Source organism: Macaca mulatta, chromosome X (genome assembly GCF_049350105.2).
Source record: "Macaca mulatta isolate MMU2019108-1 chromosome X, T2T-MMU8v2.0, whole genome shotgun sequence".
Lineage (NCBI taxonomy): Eukaryota > Metazoa > Chordata > Mammalia > Primates > Cercopithecidae > Macaca > Macaca mulatta.
The window spans coordinates 7,757,781-7,773,348 of NC_133426.1; the positions used below are offsets into that span (position 1 = coordinate 7,757,781).

At 35.3% G+C, this 15,568-nt stretch overlaps 2 long non-coding RNA genes across 3 annotated transcripts in view; one reads left to right on the forward strand and one right to left on the reverse strand.

Annotated features, from left to right (window-relative positions):
• Positions 1-15,568, forward strand: part of LOC114674912 (uncharacterized) — a 463,867-nt gene that overhangs the window by 302,756 nt on the left and 145,543 nt on the right. The window lies entirely within an intron of this gene.
• The window catches only part of LOC144338462 (uncharacterized), a 32,085-nt gene continuing 22,610 nt past the window's right edge, over positions 6,094-15,568 (reverse strand). The window contains exons 5-6 of one of the 2 annotated variants that reach the window (XR_013412656.1): positions 14,482-14,637; positions 6,094-7,333 (exon numbers count right to left, since the gene is read on the reverse strand). This is a non-coding gene — a long non-coding RNA (uncharacterized LOC144338462). Of the gene's footprint in view, positions 14,638-15,568 lie in introns of both variants that reach the window. The other variant, XR_013412655.1, reaches the window with a different exon arrangement.

Consider the following 15,568-nt stretch of genomic DNA (forward strand, 5'->3'; position numbering starts at 1 on the left):
CCCAAGATTTTCAGAATGGTAAATGAGCATTGGCTTCAACTTAAAGTCACCAGCTGCCTATCAAGAGAGTCAGCCTGTCCTTTGAAACTTTGAAGCCACACATTGACTTCTCTGTAGCTATGAAAGTCCTAGGTGGCATCTTCTTCCAACAGAAGGCTGTTTCTCCTACATTGAAAATCTTTTGTTTAGTGTAGCCACCTTCATGAATGATCTTAGCTAGGCCTTCTGGATAATGTGCTGCAGCTTCTCATCAGCACTTGCTACTGCACCTTGTATGTTTATGTCGTAGAGACAGCTTCCTTTTTTAAACCTCATGAACCCATGTCTTCTAGCTTCAAACTTTTCTTCTGCAACTTCCTCACCTCTCTCAGCCTTCATTGAATTGGAGAAAATTAGAACTTTGCCCTGGACTAGGCTTGGTTAAGGGAATGTTGTATGGGTTTGATCTTCTATCCTTACCTCTTGAACTATCTTCATTTCAGCAATAAGGCTGTTTCACTTTCTTATCATTCATGTGTTCACTGGAGTAGCACTTTTCAATTCCTTCAATAACTTTTTATTTGCATTAACAACTTGGATAACCGTGTTTCTCAAGAGGCCTAGCTTTTGGCCTATCTTGGCTTTCACTATGCCTTAATCACTAAGCTTAATCATGTCTAGCTTTTTATTTAAAGTGAGAAACATGAGACTCTTCTTTTTCACTTGAACACTCAGAGGCCATTACAGGGTTATTAATTGGCCTGATTTCAACCTTGTTGTGTCTCAGGGAATAGGCAAGACTGAGGAGAAAGAGAAATAGGGTAACAGCTGGTAGGTGGATCAGTCAGAACACACACAACATTTATTGATTAAGTTTGCCATCATATATGAACATGGTTCATGGTGCCCCAAAACAATTACAATAGTAACATAAAAGATAATTTATCACAGATCACCATAGTAGATAGAATAATAATGAAAAAGTTTGAAATATTGCAGGAATTACCTAAATATGACACAGAGACACAAAGTGAGCCCATGCTGTTGGAAAAATGGTACCTATAGACTTGCTGGACGCAGGGTTGCCACAAACCTTCAATATATAAAAAAGGCAGTGTCTGTGAAGCACAGTAAAGCAAAGCATAATAAGGTGAGGTACACTTATACACAGCGATGATTAAAGTACATTAACGTGCAGAAAAAGAGGGCAAGAAGCAAGTTATCAATTGAACAAAACAATAGATGTATAAAACACATCATTACAGAAACCTGGCAACTTGGTGGTACCAGTCCTTGTTTATGGACACAACCTTCATAATCAGCTCTATGTATGCACTCATTCATTTATTCAGCTATTCATTAATTCATGCATACATTTTTATTAGTTTTCTATTTCTGCTATAAGAAATAACCATATACTTAGTGGCTTAAATCAACACAAATGTATTATCTTACTGTTCTACCGGTCTGAAGTTTGGAATGAATCTCACTGGGCTAAATGTCGTTGTCAAAGCTGCATTCCTTCTGAAGGTTCCAAAGGAAAGTCTCTTTCCATCCCTTTGTCAGCTTCTAGATGACAGCTGCATTCCGTTGTTCCTGGCCCCTTCCTCCACCATCAAAATGCACCACTGCAAACTAAGCTTCCTTCCTCATGTCACTTTTTCCCCCTAAACCTCCTGTCTCTCTCACAGGGACCCATGGGATGATAGTTCCACCTCAAAATCCTTGACTTAAGACACCTTCAAAGTCCCTTTTGCCATGTAAGCTAATATAGTCACAATGTTGGGGGGATTTGAACAAGGACATATTTAGAGGGGGATTGCTTTGTCTACTGCAATACTGCAAATAAAGGTACTTATTAAGCTTTACTGATTAACTTTTAAACTCAAAATAATACATTTTTACATTTGAAACATTTTTTGATTGTCCACTAAGGTGAATTTTAGCGCCCTTACGATTTTGCCAAATCTTATCTCACCTTCAACCTCTTCACCATATATATATTTATATTAAATGTATTCATTAAATTAACATTTAATAGAATTATAGTATTATATATTTTTATATATTTTCATAGTAATTATGTTATACATTATATGCTTATATTAATTATATGTTATAATTAATATATAATATAAAATACTAATTATATATAATATATTAATTGCATGTAATTATGATATAATATAATATATAATCATATACATGATATTATATGTTATATTATATATTTCTTCATATATAATATAACAATATTTGTCATATTTTGTATTATATATGATATATAATTATATTTTATATTGTGTATATTATGTATCATATATTATATACATTATATGATATATAATATACATTATAATAATATACTATATATTATATATTGTATATTATATATTATATATTGCATATTATATAATATACATGATAATATATAATAGCAATATATAATCATCTATAACATGATAAATATATATTATATGATATATAATTATATATTATATGTTACATTATAGTATAATATATTTCATTATATATAATTATGATATATAACATGATATATATCATATATAATGTATGATAAATATTATATGCTTCCTTCCTCACATCACTTTTTCCCTTTGATCTTTTCTCCCTTGAATATATGATAAATATTATCTATCATATTATATTATATGTCATAATTATATATAATGAAATATATGATATTATATGTAAATATTATATATAATCTGTCATACATATAAATAATATAACCCATATTAATATAATATATAATAATCATATATAATATAGTCATGATATCGATTATTACATAATCATACCATAGCTATGCATTACAATAATTATATATAAACATATGTAATCATATGTATTTTATTATATAACATACTATAGTCAATTTTAATATATAATATACAATTGTATAATAGATAATATACAATATATAATATATAATTGTAACAGATATATTATCTATTATATAGATATGTATTATATCTATTATATCTATTATATTATATAGATATAATATCTATATATTATATAATATCTATTATATTATATCTATTATTATATCTATTTTATGTATTATATCTATTATATCTATTATATAGCTATGTATCATATCTATATAACAGATATCTATTATGTATTATATAGATATGTATTATATAATTATGTATCATGTATATATTGCATTGTTTGTGAAACTTAAATTTGTTTCTGGAAATACCATTAAATCTTTTTCTATGACTTGATTCTGAAATGTGGAAAAGCAGAAGGAAAAGAGCATCGTTCCTCAGAGCATGGCCTGACTTAGCTGGGACCCAGGCCCCTTGCCATGCTGAGTGCCTCCCACCGTCATATATTTCATTCATCCTAAAAATTTCATATTTACTGATGTGAAAAAACAATTAGAACATTTTATTGACTCTAAAGTTGTGAGTTTTTTCTTCTGATTTTAAATAAATCCACGCATTTGCATGGGCCCCTGAGCGTCCTGCAGGCTTCAAGCACTGTGCCGACCATCAGCTCCACTGTTCATACCACCATAGCTACAGAGACCTACAAAGCTTCATGCTTCAGAATACATCCTCCATGGTTCTAATGCAGCGTGCCCAGAAAAAGAGCCTTATCGGAGTTAAAGTCCGCCTGGTGGCTTTCTAGTCTCCTTCAGTTATCATGACACTATTTAGGTCACTTCATATTTGAAAGTTACACGTGTACCCTCACAATGTCTTTTTTTGTAAACAGGCCCTTTTCCAGAAAATGCAATTGTCTTTGCTTCTTGTGGTAAGAATAAACATATGCTTCCTAAAACATGCACTAAATTATTTATTCTTCTCATTCATTGTATGAATTTTGTGGAATTCATTCCGTTTTTCTTTGCCTTTTTTTCTTAAAGGTCAGTGAATTTCTTTAGTCCTAATTCAGACTGCTTTCTTCTAGGATGACTTCTCGGTTAGTCGATATTTTTTTTAAGACTCCTGAGTTAATTCAACCAGTCCTTAAAACCCATGCCTTCTTACCTTTTTACTGGTCTTGTTTCCTTGAAGTGTATCTTTAAGTTATGTCATCAAACAGAGTATGTAGGACATAAATTTAATGAAGTCACAATATATTCATGTTTTGCCTGAAACTTGATTAATAGTTTTACTGGTATTTCCTTTTTTTTAAGAACTTTGAGACATTATTCTTTATTTTCTGCAACCACAATCTTCCAAGAAATATCTAAAGCGAATCTTAATCTCTCTCAATTTGTAGATCATCCACATTGACAATCTAAATCTAGCGCCACCTTTAATAAGGTTAATTTTATTCGTGGTGTTCTGATTTCACAAGGACGTGAAATCTTTTTCATTCATCTTAACTTTGACTAAAATCATCTTTTTCTCATTTTATATTCTTTGAAATAATTAATTCATTTTGTTTTCTCTTTGTAAACGTCCTACTGGTGTGTTTGAAGCTTCTGGATTGAGAAACTAAATCTCTCATATCTCTAGTTGCATGTATTTGTCTTTTTGCTTTATATTCTAGGATTTCCTTCTTTTGTCTTCTAGTCCTCAAATAAATTATGAATTTTGATCCTCATATTTTACATTTTAAGGGTTTTTCTGGCTTTCTAATTATTTCCTTTTTATATAAGTCTTATCTGTGTTAATGGATGCTAAATAATTGATGCTGAGGGTGCAGGGGGGTGTGTGTGTGTGTGTCCGAGTCTCTCTGTGTCTGTTTTACATTCTCTTTTCCTCATCATCTCTATTTCTGTTGAGGTAAGTTTTATCTTTAACATAGTATTTCCCTTACTTTCACCCTGATTTCTTTTTGACTGATGACTTGGTTTGCAGAAAGTGGAGCTGATTATACACGATTGTTTGTGTGAGTTTCTTTCACTATAATTTCGTATTCCATTAGTTTTCTCAGGTGAAATTGAAAGCTCTACAGGTATTCAGTATAAATGAGCAGAATTATTGACTGTCAGGCTTTGCTGGATTGCATTTTTGAGGACTGCATTGAATGTTATAGATTTCTCAAATGTTGGATTAAAGATATCCTTTATTTTGGGACAACAAAACTTGTCTGCTTACTAGTTTTCTCAAGGTTGTTGTTTGTTTTTTAGGGAGAAAAGCCCTCTGTTTTTGTCTCTTTGTTTTATTTTGTTTTCTATGCAGGTATGAACAAGGCAGGTGGAGAAGCTAAACTGGAAATCTAATAATCACCCAGGTCCTTTCACCCACCCACTATCCTTCTTCCTCTTGCAATGTTAGTCTGAGTGATGATTTGATAATGGACACACATCCTGGAAGGTGGTTTGCATTGTTCAGTTTCTTACATTAATATCCCTTCCAGAAATTTATTCAAATCTGTTGTTCAGAGTTAACCTTCTGCATTTCCTTACCCTGACGATTCCTTTCTATTTATTTAATTTTTTAAATGGGCATCTGGAATGGAGGAATGGTTTATTTATTTTAATCTACAATATTAAACCAGACAATAAATAATTGTTTAAAGAATTGTTTAAAGAATTTAAATAATTATTTAATTTGAATAATTGTAAATCATTTAGCTTAAATGTGTTGTGATTCCATCAGCGTATTTGCATATATGCAACAGAGTTTGGTGATTCAAACTTAAGATGCAGAGAACACAATTTGCACAATAACCCCAGATTTCACTGAGTTTTGTTTATTGTTCTGTAAAATGAAGAGATGGGATAAATGATTAGTAATGTTTCTTCTATTATGGTATTTGGTATCCTCCCACTCTACTATATTATAATACAAGGAAACAGTTTAAACATTCAATAAAATGTATGTCATTTTTATAATTTTTTCACAAATGATGAAGTATAATTAGCCCATTCCTATGAAATTTTTCCATTTTTACATACCATTTTTACCAATTACTTATATTATAATATAATATATTGACTTTATTTCATTGAAAATAAGTTTAAAAATAAAAAATATATAATGCTTCTGAAAGGACAGAGTAAATATTTTTATAAACATTAAGAAAAATATTTTGATTTTATAAATGTGAAACCACACCTCAAACAACCAGTTTTTCAACAGTTTTATTTTATTTATTATTATTTATTTATTTATTTATTTATTTTCTTTTTGAGATGGATCTCACTCTGTCGCCCAGGCTGGAGTGCAGTGACACAATCTCAGCTCACTGCAACCTCCACGTACCGGGTTCAAGCGATTCTCCTGCATCGACCTCGGTCACGTGCCACCACGCCCAACTAGTTTTTGTATTTTTAGTAGAGATGGGGTTTCACCACATTGGCCAGATTGGTTTCAAACTCCTGACCTCAGGTGATCCTCCTGCCTTGGCTTCCTAAAGTGCTGGGATTACTGGTGTGAGCCACCAATGCCTGGCCTCAACAGTTTTATTTTAAATGCCAATTGTTTTTACTGTCTTCTGTAATTATCTACATGGAAGGTCAGATCCTGCCTAATAAATTCAAGACCATGGAATTGTATAATATCTCTTTGTAAGCAGAAGCAAAGAAAGCCCTTTCCAAACAAAGATTCTTACGGTTTGGAGTTTGTATTCACTCTACGTTCATCAACTTTGTTTCACATCTGACCCCTACTGTTTGCCTAAATGGGATTGGAAATTAAAGAGCAAAGGATGCCTGTGGCAATGAACAACACATTTTTGGAAGTTTGAGAATAACAGCAAAGAAAACGTCAGCCTGTCATTTTGACCTAGAGGTCATTAAATTAGGCTTAGGATTGCTAAAAGAAATAGGCTTAATAGGTAAAATAAAAAGAAAGACTTAATTATGAAATATGTGCAACATAAAAATAAGATACAGTTAACCCTTGAAAAACATGAGAATTAGAGGTACCAACTCTCCACATAGTCAAAAATCTGCATGTAACTTTTGACTCTCCAAATAATTAACTACTAATAGCCTATTGTTAACTTGAAGCCTTATGAATAACATAGTCAATGTTTTGTATGTTATAGGTATTATATACTTATTTTTTCAATAAAATAAGGTAGAGAAAAAATATCATTAAGAAAATTATAAGGAAGAGAACATGTATTTACTCTTCATTCAGTGGAAGTGGATCATCAGAAAGGTCTTCATCCTCATCATCTTCCTGTTGAGGCTGAGGAGGAGGAAGAGCAGGACTTGGTCTTGCTGTCTCAGGGGTGGCAGAGGCAGAAGAAAATCCATGTGTGAGTGGACCTGTGAAGTTCCAACTTGTGTTGTTCAAGGGTGGACTGTATGTTATATTTTGTGTCTTCCCACTAACAGGAAGTATCCGTATTTAGTATTTGATATTTCTATACCACATGAGTCCAATCTTCCTTTATTCTTTTCTCCTTTCTTCTAAAAATGAACAAATGAACAAACAACAACCATAACAACAAACACTCAGATCATCTTGTGCATTTTTTTTTTGTAATCTAGCATGGTTTTACTTAAATGTACATGGTTTATGTATTTTGAGGAACATATATATCATTAGCTATTCTTTACTGCTTGAACAAATTCATCATTTTTGGGAATCCACAAAGCATAAAACATTGAAACAAGTGCCTGAAGTAATACAGTGATGAATATAAGGCAGATGTAATCTTGTAGAAGCTCATAGGGGCTACAAAAAATGTATATTACTAGCTCAATCAGGAGACACAGACTTCCAAGGTCATATCCTTGCACCATTGAAATTTAAAGTAGAAAAAGACACTCATACCATGCAAGAGGGCCTCAGATGGTCGGTAACATCTAACTAAGCTGTGAAGATTGACTCATATCTTGGCATGTATACCAGAAACATACCCGTGCAAAGGCACAGGCTAGAACATGCTGTGAAAAGGGCAAATGCAATCAGTTTGACGGGAAAAACAGTGTGTGATGTCAAGAGAAGGAAAATAACACTAGAGGGATAGACTGGAGAAAGCCTTAGAGAACTTGAATTCCAACAGGAAGGTTTTTACTTCATGAAGTAGGTACTGGTGAGTCATTTGTAGCTTTTGGTTAGCAGAATAACATGGTCTTAGCTGTGTTTCTGGGGGATGAATCTAGCCATATAGTGGAAGAAAGAGCTCAAAGAATATGTGGAAGGGTGGGGAGGTTGGAGGTCAGGAGAAGGAGTTGAGGACTCTTACAGAAGTTCAAATGAAAGTCACTAGGCTGAAAATAGGAGAGGTGTGGATTTCAGAAGTATTTAGCAGGCAGAAGCAGTTTGACTTGCTACCCTGAGAGAAAGTATAGTGAATCAGTCCCTAAATGGACATTTGTAGCCCCAAATAATCTCAAAATAGCAGATCCTAAGTTGTCATAGAAGGCATCAGTATTACTTTTCTATTTCTGTGTAACAAATTAGCATACACGTGAAGACTTAAAACACACTTCTGTAGGACAGAAATCCAGTAAGACATTGCTGAATTATGTGCTTAACATCTCACGTGGCCAAAGTCAGGAAGACAGACAGCCAGGCTCTTTCCGGGACTCTAGAGAAGAATCTGTGGTTGGAAGATTTTAGTTTCTTGCAATTGTAGGGTGGAGGTCTTTGTTTTATTGCTGTTTGACCAGGGGCCAGTCTCAGATCTCTCATTTGTCCTTGCTTACCACCTCTCTATCTCCAAAGCCATCAAGGATGCATGGACTCCTTCCCCTGCTTCTAATATTTCTGACTTCCCCTTCTCTTATCAGCCAGAGAAAACACTGTGTTTTTAAAGGTCTCATGTAACAGGTTTAGACCCACTAGGATAATCTTCCCTTTTACCAACTCAAAATCAAATGATTGGTAACCTTATTTACATCTTCAGATTAACCCTTTTGCCCTGGAAGGTGTATTAGTCAGGGTTCCCTAGAGGAGCAGAACTAATAGGATAGATGTATATATAAAGGGGAGTTTATTAAGGAGTATTGACTCACAGGATCACAAGGTGAGGCCCCTCAATAGGCCATCTGCAAGCTGAGGAGCAAGGAAGCCAGTCTGAGTCCCAAAGCTGAAGAACTTGGAGTCTGATGTTCTAGGGCAGGAAGCACCCAGCACGGGAGAAAGATGGAGACCAGAAGACTAAACCAGTCTAGTCTTTCCACGTTCGTCCGCCTGCTTTTATTCTGGTCATGCTGGCAGCTGATTAGATGGTGCCCGCCCAGACTGAGGGTGGGTCTGCCTCTCCCAGTCCACTGGCTCAAATGTGAATCTCCTTTGGCAGCATCCTCACAGACACACTCATGATCAATACTTTGCATCCTTCAATCCAATCAAGTTGACACTCAATATTAACCATCACAGGAGGAACGTAAGTACGGTGTGAAATCTTATATTCATATTTCCGAACATCAGGGCAAGGAATTGTGGGGTTGGACATTCCAGAATTCTGCTTATCACAGCATCTCTTAAGGAATTCCTCTAATTCAGGAGTAACCTAACATTTCTGACACTTCCTCCTTCACACCATCTATCTACTCAGTTGGTAGTTGGTTGTCTTTTACATTTTAATTCAAGAAGCAAAGGCAAAGAAAACGCACAGGTGAGGAGATAAATAAAAGGGATGTGGTGACGGCAAATCAGTGTCTTAAAATAATTCTGTCTTTGAAAAATGTGGGATAAGCACATATGCTGTGAGGTGGTGCAGAGTGGAGATTGTTTGGGGCTTGGAAGATATTCAAATATGAAGAAATCTGTCAGCACTCAAGTCATGCCAACAAAAACTTCAGACCACATCAGCAACGCGTGTATATGAATTTAGTGGCAATAACATGATAAAAATAGAGAATTATAAATGTGGTAGCAGATTTTAAAATTGGCTAGATCTACAATTTGAGAGTTACAGTGTTTGTTTTATGGCTACAAGATGAAAAAGACAGTCATTTCAAATTTACAAAAGTAGCAAGGGTAAAACTGTAATTCTTTTTTGGTTATCTTAGAATCCTCCCTCTCCTTGAGCTAGATTAAAATCCATAGAGTACCTACCTCCATCTGCCTGGGTTTGTGCTAATTGTGCTGCAGAATCATTGCATTTCATTGAATCCTCATTTTGTCACTTTTACTTCCTTGCTGTTCACATTAAGAAAAATTGTTGAACTGAATTCTATGATAGAGAATCAACTTGACTCCATATTTAGAAAAGCAAAAGGATTGGAGAGTCAAAACTGGAATTAATATTGAATGGAAATGGAATTTCTAGTGGGATTTGTTCCATGGCACTATTGTTATTTCTTTAATAGTATAGCACCACATTGCAAAGGTGAGGCATGATGTTAGAGCCAACACTGTAAAGACAGCTATCTGGCAAGCAGCTTACAGGACAGTCAAGTGGGACTCCCCAGTGATGTGGGTGAAATCAGAAAGCAGATATTCCTTGTTTATAATTCACTCCTATTCTCTCTGTGCTCCTCTTTCTCACTTCCTCTCCCTCCATGTTCTGCTATTGCAGGACTACACTTATCATTTAATTGTTTGTATTTTCTTGTAATTTTCAAAAAATCTCACAGAAGCTTCAGTTCTTTTCTTTGTTACAGAGTTATATGAAATATACTATAGTTCTTCTTTTGAACAAGATGGCTAGCTTTATTCTCAATATATTTCTTCTGGGGCCCTGAATTTCATGGCAAGCTATGGGTTATGTGACAACTAGTTATAAAAATTTCAACTGTGATGCAACAATACAACTACCTGGTTTCAAATCAGCCCAAAACGTTATAAAATTCCAGGTATGATATTAATAATATGCCTGTTCATCATGACAGCACCATTATTTATGCACTGAAACTTAATTTACTAGAAAATAAAAATCTTTAAAGACTGAGAGAGTTATGTTAACCCAAGACACTTCTTAGATGTGTGAATTTTTCCTTATGGGAAAACAAACCTTGCAGATATAGACAATGGAGTTAGGAAATTTTAAAAATAAAATATGGCTTTATGTTCCACACTTTTTAATATGAGAATATGGTACAATTTAACATAATTATGACACTTTAAAATTAAGTAACATTGTTTTTTTCTTATCTTAAATTACCTTTTATGCATTAAATATTTTATTGAATGGGTCCAGAAGAAAATTATTTAAATATAGATACTTTCCCTATAATCCCTAAGTAATTCATAGACAATGGCGTAAAAGTGATATTTTTAGATACTATAAACATTCTACTATACCACACAATATTTCTTAGTTGTCATGAATTTGGTTTCAGAATAAAATTCCAGCATCAAAATTGAAATAATTTCCATGCTTTCTTCCACATTTTGTTCTTGGCCCAATGGAAAATGACATTGAAGTACAGTTTTGTACTTGTGAGAATGGGGAAGATGTATGCAAGGATATTTGCCTACTTTTTTTCAAAGTAAATTTTAAGACCACAAGTGTAGCCTCCAGCTAGTGGCTGTGTCAGTTTTCTAGAACTAAAGCACAGATAAATTGTGAACTCGAGAATGATTTCTTCATGCCCAAAGATGGGCTTGCTCAACAGCTTGGGAATGCCCTGGAATCCAGGCTTAGATGCCTGTGGTCGGTTGACAGAACATGAAAGTGAGAATGGAGAAGGGAAAATTGCAGCCCATAGAACAACCAGCGTGGGATGACCAACTAAAAGTCAGCGTTTTGTCTGAGAAGTGATTTTGCCACAGAGAAAACTGGAATCTCTTTTGTCTCCACACTCCACAGAACATCAAAGGGCTATGCACCATTCTCCAATTCCAGAGACAATTTTTTTTTTCTTAAAATGACATGACGTTTGTCTTTGTATTATTCAAGGTTCTCTAGAGGGACAGAACTAATAATATATGTATATCCCATATGGGATTATATATATCCTATTAGTTCTGATATATATATCCCTATATGGGATATACATATAGGATATATATATCTCCTATATATCTCATATATATAGGATATATAAACTCCCATATATATGATATATATCTGAGATATGGTATATGGTATACATATATGGTAGATATATATATTATATATAGTGGTGTATATATATATGGGAGTTTATTAAGTAGTATTAACTCACATGATCACAAGGTCCCACAATAGGCTGTCTGCAAGCTGAGGAGCAAGGAAGCCAGTCTTAAGTCCCAAGGCTGAAGAACTTGGAGTCCAATGTTCGAGGGCAGGAAGCATCCAGTACAGGAGAAAGATGTAGGTTGGGAGGCTAAGCCAGTCTAGCCTTTTCATGTTTTTCTGCCTGCTTTATATTCTGGCCGAGCTGGCAGCTGATTAGATCGTGCCCACCCAGATTAAGGGTGGATCTGCCTTTCCCAGCCCACTGGCTCAAATGTTAATCTCCTTTGGCAACACCCTCTCAGACACACCTGAGATCAATACTTTGCATCCTTCAATCCAGTCAAGTTGACTCTCAGTATTAACCGTCACAGTCTTGGTAGAGATAAGAATGAAATTATGCTTTTACTGTGGAGAGAGGAGCCCACATGTAACTTCCTAGCAAAGAGGACAAACAGCATTTGGAAATCCAAGAGGCATGAGAAGGGGTGGCTGTCTCATGGAGGATCAGCACCACAGATGCTGGACAGAGCCCAGGATTTGCTTAGATGCTGAAATGATGATGGCATCTAAGATGTCAACAAGAGAGACTCAGACATACGGGAAACATAGGCACAACATAACCCAACAGGTATGCTATGTAAATAGAAATCATACACTTAGAATTTGGGGGCATGGTCCTAACCTCGATACACAAGTAAATTACGTGAATAATTCTACATCATGTGTGTGGGCTTAAAATCATTTTCACCCTCAATGATTGTAGATTACTGAAATATTTTTGTGTGTAATGTCTCAGTTTGGTGCTAAAAATTTCAAAGTGTTGTCTATTCAAGAATGAACAATTGGATGTGACAGTGTCTCATAAATAATGTTGAAGTTTCATACATTTTAAGAGAGATAACATAAATTTTAAATACAATCTTTGAAAGATACGTTATAACCTGAATTTTAGTAACATATACTTCAGATTATGTAATGCCACCACCTTTTATGGACTCAAAATTAAGCCGAGGATGAATTGTGTAGATGTTGGCTCTCTTCTTGGTTCTTGAATGTGCATCTGGCCTTATAATTCTGCTGGGTAGCTCTGACATAAGCAACACGTGTTGTATACTATTTTTCACACTTTATTTCTCCATATATTGGATTTGATATTTTTCTTACCTTTCATTAATCTTTCAAAATATCTAATCTCTTGATACCTCTCTGTTTTTTTCAAAGCTGATAGTGCTTTTTCTTAAAAAAAAAAAAAAAAAACAACTGCTCAACTTTTTTGTTGTTTTATTTTGGCAGAGTGGGTCGATGAGTGTGTTTATCCTATCAACATTGTCCAAGCTCAGAAAGAGACCACTGTAACTCTTATTCTTTATTCCTGTGTTGTAATATCTTGTTTACTTGCCTGTATTACTCATAGTATTAGTTATCAATGATTGCATAAAAAATCATCACACAACTTAGTGACTTAAAACAACACCTAATTTTTATCTCATATTTTCTGTAGGTCAGGATTCTGGATGTGGTGTAATTGGGTCCTTTGTTTCAAAGTCTCCCACAGGCAGCCATCAAGGTGTTTGCCAGAGCTACAGTCATCTCAAGGCATGACTGGGGAGGATCTGTGTCCAGGCACAAATGGTTGTGGGTAGGATTCAATTTCTACCAGGGTTTTGGGATATCAACTTCACTTCCATGCTAATGTTGGCTGAAGGTTGTCATCAGTGCCTTGCCATGTGAGGCCCTCCAGCATGGTAGCCCCCTCTATCACTGCTTGCAGCCATGTGGGGCCCTCCAGCATGGCAGTCCTCTCTATCACCTTCTGCAACTATATGGGGCCCTCCAGAATGACAACCCCCTCTATCCCCATCTGCAGCCATGTGGGGCCTTCCAGAATGGCAGTCCACTTTTTCATTGGCTGAAGCCCTAGAATGTAATACAGAGCATCTGCTGGCAAGGCGGAAGTCACAATGTCTCATAGCCTGACCACAGAAATCATATCCGATCACCACTGCCACATCTAGTTCATTTGAATCAATCACCAGGCCAGACCCACACTCAAGGGCGTGAGTATCAGAAGATGAGAATATTCAGGGGTCATGTACCTGTTGGCCAGCCACATTTCTATTAGGCCCCCTTGCATTTCATGTTATGGTTTTACAGTAGATGTCTTTTGTCATGTAAGCAAATAGAATACCTTCCTAAAGTAGGCTGGGCGTAAATAATAAATGCCCAAAACAAATGAGAGCACTCAATTCTAAATACTCTTGCATGTCCCTGAATCAGGACCTCTCTCCCGCTTCAGGGTCATCTGACTCTGCACAACTCAACACGTGCTCTGTGGTTTACCAAGGAGCCTGTGAAGATACAGAATCGCAGGTTCTACTCCAAAATGACAATCCACATTTTAACAAGTTGCCCAGATTGTTTGTGTGCACCTTAAAGTTTGAGAGACAGTGATCTTTCAAGAACCCAAGATCCTCAGCCTTGGCTGCACATTGGACTTACCTGAGAAGCTTTAAAAGTAGAGATGATCGGGTTATATCCCCTGAGGGTTTCTGTTATTTTAGTCGAGGGTGTGTCCTGGGCAAGTTCCCCCCTGTAATTCTAATATGTAGCCATTATTGAAAAGTGCCAATGTGTCCCAGTGTGTTTAGGAACAACCTGTGATGGAAAGGAAAATGTTAAAACAATTTTGTTTATATGACTTTTCATTTTTATTTATACAAATAAGATTATTTTTAAAATTATGGTCTGTTTTGCCACATAAAACAGTGGAGAGTGCCTTATCACAGTCTGATAAAATTATAATTCTTAATCTCAATAAAACATGAATGCAACAAGGATCTACTGAAATCCTCGATAATTTAGCAATTTATTAAAGATTGTAAAATTCTAAGTAATACTGCCAATCACTTTGAGGAGGCATAGTTTCACTTCTTATTGTTCATATTACCTAGAGAGTGCAGAAAACCAACAAATTGAATATATTTTTACTGGTCCCATTCCATAAGAATTGTAAGTTCAATTTGAACTTGTTCCAAGGAACATGTAAATTAAAGACTGAATTTCACTCAGTGTGAAGGAATGGAGTTGCCATAAATTTATTTTATACAATTAATTATATAAATTGATATTATACATATCAATATCCAATTAGATAAAAATGAACACCTACTACACATCGGTGACTGAGGATTCAAAATAAAAACATGGAGAAGAACTATATCTACTTATATAGAGCTAACAGTTTGGGGAGAGAGACATGAATTGTTATTCAATTCTCTGTATAGTGGCACATGGTGATAAACGCTGAAAGGGAGAGGTACACAAGTACACAGACCAGGTGAACACAAAGGGGGACACAGCCCACTGGTGATGGGAAAGACTGATATGAGGCACAAAGGATCAGTAGATGCCTCCCTGGTGACACAGGTGTGCAGAGAGGTGGGTCCAGCAAGAAAGAAGAGTGATTGCCTTCGCTGGCTTTTTGGAATGGAAAGGAGTTAGGGTGAAAGGGATCCATAACAGGTAAGAATATAGAGAGAAGAGGCGGCCAGACCACAAAGAGTCCTTTTGGCCACTGGTGGAAATT